This window comes from Watersipora subatra, chromosome 9 (genome assembly GCF_963576615.1).
Source record: "Watersipora subatra chromosome 9, tzWatSuba1.1, whole genome shotgun sequence".
In the NCBI taxonomy this organism is placed as follows: domain Eukaryota; kingdom Metazoa; phylum Bryozoa; class Gymnolaemata; order Cheilostomatida; family Watersiporidae; genus Watersipora; species Watersipora subatra.
In genome coordinates, this window is record NC_088716.1 from 59,855,911 (window position 1) to 59,862,607 (window position 6,697).

Here is a 6,697-nt window from a genome sequence, read left to right on the forward strand (position 1 = left end):
CCATGTTCTTTATATTTAGCATTGCAATCGCTATTCCTTCCCACACAACAGCATTGTAACTGTATAAACTCATGAAAATGCTCTCATGGGCATGCAAGTATATGTATGAGGAGACATTATACCTTTAAGATACTGTCAAGGTTATCTACCTTGCAGCAGGCATTCGTAGACCATAATCATATGTTGTAGTTACACAACTTTTTATACAAGAGAAGGTAATGATTCTATCTATGATTTGGCTTTATGCAGAAAAAGGCACCTCTAACTGGCACATCTACATGCATACACTGCATAGATAATGAGTATGAATACAGCATGTTGGTAATGTGAATGCCTATTGTTAAGTGTGTCTTGCTGTAAAAGAGTTATGGGACATCTAAGTTTCTCTGAATCAATTTATCTATCAAACTATTTGTTTATAGATCTATGCATTCATGTCTCTATGCATTTATCAACAATTGTCTCTACATTTATTTATCTATGCACCTACCCATATAATACATATAAACTAGTTGCAAAGGCGTGAATTAACAGGTCAGCTGCAGATATGACAAGCCCTTTATCGAATCAATACAGATAGTCAGCTTTATTTCTGACTATGCAGAGAACAGTTAAGACCACAAAGTTAACAGATCTGTAAAAAATCAATGGTATTGTGTGACAAGGTTAATTATCAAGGGGCTCGGCATTGACTCGTCACATAAAAGGCGATTGGCCAGCAAACTAACTAGACAGAAGACTAACATAGCATAAAGGTTCAGAGATGGTGTCTGTTCTTACATAAATGCATTAAAACACGGTGAGAATATGTAGATGTCATTGTCTTTCCGATTTTGAAAAGACCATCTTAGGGTGCAAATTCATAGATAAAACATATAAATCTGCCAGTTACTCGTTACCATATCCTCACTTGTAATGAATGTTTTAGGGAAATAGTTGTAACAATCATAGCTTTCCAGCATTCAAGTCTCAAGGAATCCTTTTTAAATGCACAGCTGCTTCTACTGAAACTGAAAACTAATTGTAAAGTTAGATAAATAGATATGACTTTTATTTTTGCCTTTCAAGGTCGTTCAGATCAGACCATAAGACAAACAACTAAAGAACAGTAAAGTTAACCATGTACTGAGAGATATCTAGTCTGTTGTGAACAGTGTAAAATACAGAGACAGTACAGCATACATGTGACTTACCATACGAGTAGTACTAGACGGAGTCAGCAGCTATTGACAGAACGCTGACCTTTCGTCCACTATACTCAACTTAGCCGTCAGATTGCATAGTACGTGTTCATTTCTATTCGCATAATGAACTCGGCCTAATCAATAATGGTTCCATTATATAATATCATTTCTATTTGCTATCACCTTTTGTTTCTGTGATTACTGTGAGAGCCTTTTGTTTACTTAACATATCGTGGCTTGACTAGGTAGCCTTTTTATTAATAGCTTTGATTTATTTTGTTGCTAAAAATAGCGAACCAAATAAAAAGTATGTTCTTATCATACTCATGCTACAGACAGTACTGTTTCGGCTATTGAAGTCTCATCAGGGCAGCTAAGAGTCGGCAAGGGAGATAACTCCCTTTGCCAATAGGAGCTGATTTCTTGCTATAAAATGACTAATTTGCCTCTCAGTCTTTGAGAAGGTCGATGTGCAAAACAAGAGTGATAAAATCATAAAAAATGATGAGCTTTGCACTAAGGATTAGTGTTTAACAGCAGGTAATGCTGACATAGCGAGTCACTTTGAATGCTGTCTTAGAATGAATTGACGTCAACGGCTAAATCAGTTTAATTTTATCTTAATGCACAAGAGTATGAAAAACATTGCATAAAATGAACAAAATTTTTTAGAAAAGGCCTACATGTACTGGTATTATCATTCTTAAAAAATAATACCTAAAAATGTATTGATTTGATAAACAAAACTTTCCAATAAAAATATTTTCTCAACTGTCTTATAAGCCTTTGACCTCAGTCTTAATGCTTTGAATATACTCTACTTATGATTCTATATTATTATTATTATTATTATTATGTTGTGCTCTAATGTTAAGCAATGTCGACCATAAAATGAAATATGAAGACACAGTATCTGTGATCATATTTACAAAGTACTTTTTATATTATATTGTTAAGATAGCTCTGCTGACATGGTTTTTAATACCCATTATGTTAACTAAACTTACCCGCTGCTGTTAAAAACTTTTCACTCCTTATTGTTTTCAGAAGCGCAAGTTTTAATAATCAGCTTATGCTGGATGTTTATTTTACGTCAATTCAAGGTTTCAAGATCTTTTATGGTTTGTGTTCTCAATTATTACATGACAGTTACAGGTTGTCAACTCATTTCAACTCGTGTGATATAAATAAATTGCATACAACCTACAGCAACTAGTTTGAAATGTCATTGCTGGTTGCGATCTCCTACTTAATATTTATTCTCTAAGCAGAGAGAGGCGTTTTAAATGCTGCATTTCAAACCATTTATTTGATTTTATTAGCTAACTGTTGCCCTTTTTATTTCACGGTTCTTAGATGGCATAATTTAAAAATAATTTCTGTTCAGAATGAAATTATTGCCAATAAGATAATAAACATAATATTTACGACTTATGATATAGGTACAAGTGTAGCTATATCATAATTCATAATGATATAGCTACACTTCTGCATGCGCTTGCTATCAATTGGTATTTTACAGTGAATAATACTAGCATTAGTTTGGCTATTGGAGGAGTCACTATGAAAGTCAAACAAGTAGTCTACAAGTACCACAATTATGTGAAAGAGAGCCAGTGTATTGTCTTAACTGTATTTCAATAAAGAACACAAAATACAAATGTTTCAAGCAAAGGAAAGAAGAGAAAGATGTATTACAAGTATTCTGTGGAAATTGCGTATGGGGCTTGAATATCCGCTAGGAATTAAGTCATCAATCATCCTGTTTTACAGACCATCAACTATAAAACAAACAAAGTTTCTTTCATCACTAACGCCAAATGAGTTTAATTTTAAATATGACATCAGTAGTAGAGATGAAGCCCCAAGGTTTTCTAAAGGAAAAAGAGACAACTGGTGTTTCATTAATAACAAAATTGACAGCGCAATGAAACTGGAAGGAATCTGTACTGCATTAAATCTAGCTAGAACTAACCGGCTTGCGACGCTCAGCTCACAAAGCATACGATATAATACAATGAGTCTCTTGACAACAAAGTAAATGCAGCATTTTATATTTAGTTCAGATGAGGCATGATTTAGGAATATTAAAAATGGCGATATGCTGTGGTAAAAGCAAACTGTTTTGAAAAAATCTATTTCTGTTATGCAGGCCACAAACATTTAGGGGATTAGTAGAGTAGAAAGGGTTGTCAGCTCTTGAGAATTTAACTAAAGTAGGGTAACCGCTGCTATGTTTTGAGGCCGCAGCTAAGCTTGTGCTATTGTAGTTTAGTTAGTTGCTAATTTAGTACTAAAATAGCTAAACTAGAGCTGAGTTACCATTTTTGCTTAAATTATCCAGCGTGGGTACCCATGGCTCTAAAGAATGCTGTGACGAACCCTACCCGATAGAAAAAAGAAAACATTTAAAATAAAACCCTCAGGTCACTGTCCAGACTTGACTGTAGGCCACATTAGCTAACCAACTGTATGCAGCTAGTAAACTGTCACTTACCTCTCCTTCCGTACCCATTTTCATTTAGCCGACTGTGTGTTTGCTGTACAGCTCACTTTTTAAGTTACAGAACATTCCAGGCAGAATTGTTTATCTAACCAGTTTGGTCGGTTAAGCAGCAGAACAAACCAACACTAGCTCGCTGGCACTAATAAAGTTTACAGATATGACAATACGCGTTATGAAATGTCAGCCAATCGCTGAAAAGATTAGTTCTGTTTGACCTTGGGACAATCTGGAAAAAGAACATCATTATGGTAACATAAACTGGGATAGGCATTCTTCACATGTGCGTATGAGTCATTCCATCTATGAGATCACTTGAAAGACTTCTTTAGTTGCTAGTAATCTAACTTATCCTAACTTGTCATCAGCAGCATTCCACCGTGATTATGTACTTCATGTCTCTCTATTTAGCATAGGTTGTGTGTGCGTGTGTGCAGGATTAGAGTAATATATCTTGAGCAGGCATAAGCAAATCGCTAAAGAATTGAACAACATCGTTGTTTTTCTTTGTCGGGGCCAACATTTTCCGACACTGTTGCAACCGGCATAATTGAATCCTCTTTGAGCTCAACAGGAACAGGCTGTGTGACTAGGTCAGGTGAAAAACGTTCTGTTTCCAAACCTTGTACTAGCATACTAGTCTTGCGTTTACTCGATTTCTGCTGACCTCTCGCCTTAAACTTCACGTCATTTACGGACTTTGAACTCCGCCTTCTTACTGATTTTTCAGTCTCTTTTCTGTATTCCGTGCTCAGCTTTTGACCGAATCGGTGAACAGGTTTATTTCTTGTTTTATCCCTTTTTGCATTTACCCGAATCGTTACTGGAATTCTCTGTTCTGTGTTTTCTGGGTGCTGCTCTTCAATTTTGATAGGCTCTGGATGCCAGAATTGATATGTCACCTGTCGTTTGTGACTGTGAGTGCTTTTGCTACGGCCATCGCGAGCCGCACCTCCATTCTGTCTTTCCACCGTATGACTAGCTGATCGGCCCAAATGCAGTCGAGGTTTATGCCGCTCACCATGATTTTGAGAACGAACCTGAGACCGGCAGGGCTTTGTATCTGCCTCAATTGAATCGAGCGTGTCCAACGAGATGCTCAATGAGAGAGAAGATTCAGTTCGTTGAGGGACGTCGTGTATTTTGTAGACCTTGAGTATGCTCATGCCTCAACATCGTCAAAAGAAGATATTTGTCACAAATTCTTAAAATATATTTACTGATTGTTAAAATTTAAGTGAAAAATTCTTTGGAAGCTAAACTTGTTACATGTACCCTTAACACAATTTAAAAAGCTGCAGACATTAAGAAATCAGTCTTCATGATATCTGCAGATGTCATTAGAAAATCAGCCTCTATGGTATCTGCAGATGTCATTAGGAAATCAGTATTTATAATATCTGCAGATATTAATAAATTTGTCTCCATCAACTCTACATAAGGACTGCCCATAGGTACTTTAAAGAGATGCCAAGAAACGTATTTGACCATCAGGAATTGTATTGCGAGTATTACCCAGTTTCATATTGCTCACACTTTTCTTCTTGACAAATATGTTAGCATATTCGTTAATATTAATGCATTAAAAACTTTTAAAACTGTTAAAAGACTACAAAATTTCCAAAAAAATTCCTTGCACGATTAATGGTCAAGCTAAATTGTGTATGAAGTTTTTTTCTACAATTATTTGAATTTTTATATTACCAACTCATGTGAATGACCAATCTTTAGTAAGCCTGATTCAAATTTGACGGAAACAATTGCCTATTTTCACTTTACTTTTTTTTTTCATTTTTTGTAAACACTAGCAAAGTAAGTTTTTGCGTTTCTAAGCTACTTATATCATTTCAAGTTGTCTAACTTTTGACGGCTCAGGCTATGAGAAAACAGTTTTAACATTTATACATTGCGTAACAACATATATGGTACAAGAGGCAACCAACAAAAATGATATGCAAGCATTCCACAATGGAATAAGGGAGGTTTACGGGGCACAGAAAAAAGTAACCACCTGGCTTTTTTTACCGTATTGGTAGCATTGAATTAAGCAATAGGGATGAGACCTTGAACTGTGATCAGCTCTTAAATATTCCTGAGACTATGGATCAATCTGCGATGAACAGTTTACCAGACTTGAGAGCACTGCCAAGCCGCCTTCAGCCAGCAAAGGTGTTTGGTTCTACTAGAAAAATATGGCCCCTGGTGATTGTGGAATTCCTGTAGAAGTTTGGAAGTATGGCCGAATGAACGCAAAAGATGTAGTCGACATCTGGAAGTTTGAGCAAATACCACAGAATTGGGAAAAATGCAAACATGCTCATTTTTGAAAAAGGTAGCTGGAAGGAACAGGACAACTATAGTGGTGTCTCTTTCATATCAATTAATGGAGAAACAATGGCACGTCTAATTTTGAACAGAATAAATTCACAAAACTTTCCCAAGATCTGAGTCAGAGAGGCTTCCGAAGTAACAGAAGTACTATTGATATGGTCTTGAGTCTTCGATAAATCCAAGAAATGTGCACAGAGGAGAAGCAGGAGCTGTATGCTGTTTTTATGGACTTTAAAAAAGTTGATGTTGGTTAAATTTTTGTTAGAGCAATCAATTTTGGTAAGAGTAACTGAACAAAAACAAGCTGTTATAAAAAAGTAAAATATTGGTATAAATCAGAAAATGTTGTCTAATGCTGGTTTATACAAATCTGAAATTATAAAATTTTATTGTAAATGTGGAGATTGGGTTTCCCGTTCTATATTGGTCCTTGAAATTAGCCTGCAATAGCTGGCGCGCAACCTTTATAGACGGGCTGAATTAGCAGTATCACAATAGTTTTATTACAATTTTATTACAACAATTTTATAAACTTTACAAAAGCGTTTGACACAGTATCGCGAGAAGGCCTCTGGTGTGTGTTAAAGAAGTATGAATGTATGAACAAAGTGATTAACTTGATTCGAGCTTCACACAGCTACCGGAGCAAGCTTAATGCAGGGAGGTTTTAAAGGAGTTG